Raw genomic sequence first — 5,677 nt, 5'->3', positions numbered from 1 at the left:
CAAGTTACTTATACAGTTGTATTAGCTCATCCCAATGGTTTCCCCTGGCCAGATTGTTTCCCTTTGGCTTAAGCAAGTATTCCCAGAAGAATGGCTCCTTAGGAAACCTGTTCCCATTCCTTAATAAATTGTTCTTAGAATTAAATGAGATAAGGTGGTGCAAACTATCACAGTGCCCGGCACTTAGTGGGGACTCAATAAATGTCAAGTGCCCGCCTGCCCCCCCCGCGCGGGCACGCGCACACACACACACACACACACACACACACATAAAAAGGGACCTGAGAAGGAAGTTCTAAAGCAGAAAGGGAGAGTCTGGGAGAGTGGTGTCAGCTGAGGAGACAGTTAAAAGATGAAGGAAAAGTCAGTGGTGTTAAATGCTACAAAGAGGTCTTCGTGGGGTTGTGTGGGGTTTTTTGTTTGTTTGTTTGTTTTTAGCTAAATTCTACATTTTGACATCTCACATAGTTGGCCTTCTGACCTCCATTAATGTGATGTCATTAGAGATATTAGATCACCCTTTGAGACATGTAATTAGCAGGAAGAATGATCTCAGTGTTGTTCAGGAAAGGAAATCACAACATGAGAGTCTGGCTGTTCTGGCATCATTACATTCAATAAGAAAGAGGCGCCTGAAAAGCATCCATTGAATCTGGCAGCGGTAACTTTGGAGGAGGAGTTTCAGTAGGATGGGTGAGGTACTATCATTTGAGGAACTATGACATGTGAGAATGGCGATACAGAAATTACCTGTTCTGTTAGAGGGTTGGCTCGGACCAGAAGAGGACACCCAAAACAGTAAAGTGGAGAATAGGGTCAAGTTTGCTTCTTTGTTTAAAGATGCAAAACACACATGAGTGTATGCTCAGGAGGAAAAGTTGGAAATATAGAAGAGAATGATAGTTGGTATATAAGGTAAGAGGTTGTAGGATCCAGAACACAAGTGGAGGGTGCACACCTTTTACTGTAAAATGAGAAGGAAATATGAATGAGCATAAATGTCATAAACGTTTAAGAATGGGAGTAGAGAGTTCACATTTCTCATGGTGTACTGTACTACATTTGCTCTGAACAGTTAGACCTGAGATTGAGGGGCAAGAAGTTCAAGGGAAGGAGTATAAGATTGATGCATAGAATTAGAAAACTAGGTGATTGGTTTGATATCAGCACATAATAAATTTTGGGTACGATAGCTTTAAACCCACAAATTTCTTCATAGAGTCAATGAATGACCCTACTTATAAAGGAACTGGAGCTCTTCTGAGCTTTTGAACTAGGTCTTTGGAGGGTAAAATTTTAGTCTGAAGCTTTGCTGGAAAAAAAAAGTGGGTTTAACCTAGGGAGTGGGTATGTGTAGTCAAAAACTGGAGTCATGGATCTCATTCCTCAAGGGTTTGAGGATTAGCACAATGATGGAAAAACTCCCTCTCTCTTCTGCTCTATTATCATTTTGCTAGAGGCCCGGTGCACAAATCCGTGCACAGGTGGGGTCCCTCTGGGTGTCCTGCAAGGATCGGGCCAAAACCCGCAGTCCAACGCCGCCTGCAGCTTGCTTCTACCTGCCGCTCCCGCTCATCCCAGCCCCACTGTGCCTGCTGTGGGCTCGCCAGCCATGAGCCCTGCATCTGGCGCCCTCCCAAGGGGAGTGGCCTGCAGGAAATCGGCTCTTCAACATCCCCCAAGGGGTCCCAGATTGTGAGAGGGTGCAGGCCAGGCTGAGGGACCCCACCAGTGCACGATTGGCTGGGGAGCAACCGCAGGAGGGCTCCAGGGCTGTCCGGCCCATCTCACTCAGTCCCAATCAGCTGGACCCCAGTAGCAAGCTAACCTACTGATCAGAGCATCTGCCCCCTGGTGGTCAGAGCACGTCATAGCGAGTAGTTGAGCGCCTTAGCATATCATTAGCATATTATGCTTTGATTGGTTGTTTGGTTGTTATGCTGTTTGTCCTATTTGCATATTACCCTTTTATTATATAGGATTATTGTATTTGTTTCCTGGCAGCCTTTGTTGCAGGAATCTTTGCTCATGGGTAGGAAATTCATAATCCAAGGCCATTCCCAGAAGCTTGTGTTATGATAACCTTCTGAATTTTACCTGGATCTCCGATATTATTAGTCAGTCATTTAAAAATACTTTAGGGTCAAAAGCTGTTGTGGCTCATTGTAGAGTGAGCCTGACTTTATTTCCATTCAAAGGTGCAATGACATAAACAGCACACAGAGAGCAATTTTACGGTTACACTGGAAAACGCAAGAGAAAAGCCTGAATATGAAGATGGATTAATTTTCAAGGTCACTGTTTCAATAAAGAAAAATCTAATTGAAGTAAACAGATTCCAAGTAAGTTTTGGCTAATATTGGCCTCTCTCCAACAGGCTGAGTGTGTCATAAATTATTCACATGTGTTGATGAGTTACTCTGGTTGCCATGATAAGAGGCTGGCTACTGCTCCATGTCCAGCTCATCCTCAATTTCTTCTAACAAAAGAGCACTCTTACCATGAATAGGTCCCCCTGTCCCTGGAGAGATTTTTTCGTATATAAATAAAAGCTGCCTGAGTCCCTGGGTCTTCAGTCTCGCTGAGCCAATTAACAGCACTATCCGTTTCTACCACAAGGTGGCGCACGCAAACGTCCAAAGATGTGGCGCAGCTATGCTGCAGAATGCCAGCCTTCACAGAGCCAGAAGCGGGTGTTAGAGGAGAAAGGATCATCTAAGATCGCCATGCGTTTCACAAGTGAGAACCCTAAGACCCAAAGAAAATAAGCGACCCAGCCGAAACCACGCGCTGCTTTGGCTAGGGCAGGATCAAAGTCCGCGTCTCCACATTGCCAATCCCAAATTCATTCACCAGGAGGCAGTGGTTTTCAATCAAAAACAAACGGACAAACAGAAACACTCTCTTTTATCCCAACGAAATTGTATAAAGAATACATACTTCTTCCACACCCTTTCCCCCCGCCCCCCCCAAACCCTTCCTTGAGTAGATAAATGAAAATAGATTCTCTCTAATTGAAAGAATTGTCCCTGCCCAGCCAGGGTGGTTCAGTGGTTGAGCCAAGAGGTCTCCGGTTCAATTCCCAGTCAGGGCACATGCCTGGGTTGTGGGCTTGATCCAGTAAGGGGGGGCGGGGGAGGAGGAAATGCAGGAGGTGGCAGATCGATGTTTCTATCTCTCTATTGACAGATGAGAAATCTGAAGCATAAAGATCACAGAGCGGGGAAATGGAAGAGCTGGAATTTGAGCCTCAGCAGTCTGGCCCCAAAGCTTGTGTTCTTAATCCCCAAAGCTGTGGCCTCCCGAGTGTGCTGGCAGCTTTGCTTAGAAAATTGCAACAAGCAGGCAGCCAGTCTCTCCATAGGCATCCCGTCTATCTAGTAATTTATCTGCAGCTCCACTCATCCTTGAATCCTCCCCTTTTCTATCCATAATTTTGATTCCGATTTCTTCAGTGCCCCAAGGACTTGCTCCACCAATTATTTTTCCTTACCCCTCTACAGAAACTGCTCCACTGAAGCTTCTAATGAAACCTTGTTTGACAAACCCAGTGGCTGCCCCGAGTCCTCTGCCTTCTAACCCTCTCCCAGGGCATTTTTCCCCTGTTGGCCATGCCCCTGGCCCTCAGCCTCCATCACCTTACAAAACACGATCCTCCTCTGGTCTTCTCCTTGCACAGCAGATGTTCGCACTCCGTTTTTTCAATGCAGAAGTTTGACCCCCACCTTACACCACGTAACTCAGAATCTCATTCTGGGGCCCAGACATTTTTGCTTTTTCAAAGTTCCTCAGGTGATCTGGCTGCACAGCCAAGATAAGAACCACTACCCTTAATAAACCAGACATGGCAGGTAAATATGCATGATTCCACTCACATGAGGCATTCAAATAGTCAAATTCATGGAGATGGGAAGTAGAACAGGGGTTACCAGGGCCATGCAGACTCCATGCCATCACTGTTTCCTTCACCTGAAGTGTCTTTTCCTGCCTTCCTGCCTTGCCTGATTTATCCCTACTCCTCCCTCGGGCTCAGCTCAGGGCTGGTGCTAGGCTAATTGGGCATTGCATTCTCTCTCTCTCCCTCAGCAATCTCATTTGTTCATAGCTGCAGCTCTTCCAAACATATTATTCATTCCCAAACCACCTTCAGCCCTGGCAGTGCTCCTGACTTCTGATTCAAATTCACATTTCCCACCAGCTCTTCTCCACAGACACCCTCTTTCCTCTGGCACCTCAAACCCAACATGTCCAAAACTTGAGTTATCTATCACTTTCCTTCTTTCTACCTTGCTTTTTTCTCCTGTGTTTTCTTTTTCAAAAATTAGCATCATCATGTACTGTGTATATCAAATACTTAGGATGGTGTTTATAGCTATTGTTATTATGTGTAGATTAATAATATTAACAGTGATAGACTTATAACAGTAGAAACGTGATAAAGACTTTTAGAAACATGGTAAAACTGGTAATGAAGTACATACCACTCCACAGCATCTCCATATTTAAAATAGCATTTAAAAAGTCAGTCTCTTAGAATATCAAGGTAATCTTAGCAAAGTAACTTGGGGCCAAATACATACTGTAATTGATTATTCCCAGAGCAATACTAGGTACAGTGAAGAAAACTTCCTTTGAAAAGTGGAGCTTTGCCAGAAAGTGTGAGGAAAAATAGAAATACTAAAATATGTATGTCAGATATATAGACTAAGAAGACACAGGTGGCCAAAGGTTGAACAACTTGATGTCTCTCTAATCAGGATGTGCTATAGATTATATGTCTTTCAAAATAAGTATTAAGATTAACTGACTAAACAAAATAAGTGTAATACTGTCCCAAAGATGAGCCAATCTGAATGAATAAACAAATCGTGGTATGTACATATAATGGATTATTCAAACTTAAAAAGGAATGAAATTCTGACACATGCCACAACGTGGAAGAACCTTGACAACATTATGCTAAATGAAATAAGCCAGTCACAAAAGGACAAACGCTGTATGATTTTACTTCTATGAGGTACTTAACGTAGTCATGTTCATAGAGACAGAACATAAAATGGTGGTTCTCAGGGACTGCGGGGAGGAATAGGAGTTAGTTTTTTTGTTTTTTTTAAAATACATTTTATTGATTTTTCACAGAGAGGAAGGGAGAGGGATAGAGAGTCAGAAACATCGATGAGAGAGAAACACTGATCAGCCGCCTCCTGCACACCCCCCACTGGGGATGTGTCCGCAACCAAGGTACATGCCCTTGACCGGAATTGAACCTAGGACCCTTCAGTCCACAGGCCGACGCTCTCTCCACTGAGCCAAACCAGCTATGGCAGGAGTTAGTTTTAATGGACACAGAGTTTCAGTTCAGGAAGATAAAGAAGTTTCAGAGATGGATAATGGTGATGATTCCACAACAGTGTGAATGTGTTTATGCCACTGAACTGCACTCTTAAAGATGGTTAAGGTGGGTGGTAAATTTTATGTTATGTATGTTTTACCACAATTAAAAAAAAATGAAAATAAGACCCATTAAGCTCATTAGTTAATAGACAACCATAAAGTTTCCTTAGGTATTCATAGGGTGGGGCAAAAGTAGCTTTACAGTTGCAAAACACCGAGTTTATCCTTATATTATTATTTATTATATATTTCCCTACTAATAGGTATAATTTATAAAGTATAT

This window comes from Myotis lucifugus, unplaced genomic scaffold (genome assembly GCF_000147115.1).
Source record: "Myotis lucifugus unplaced genomic scaffold, Myoluc2.0 scaffold_401, whole genome shotgun sequence".
NCBI classification, from domain to species: Eukaryota; Metazoa; Chordata; class Mammalia; order Chiroptera; family Vespertilionidae; genus Myotis; species Myotis lucifugus.
Note: the sequence above shows the minus strand (reverse complement) of the source record.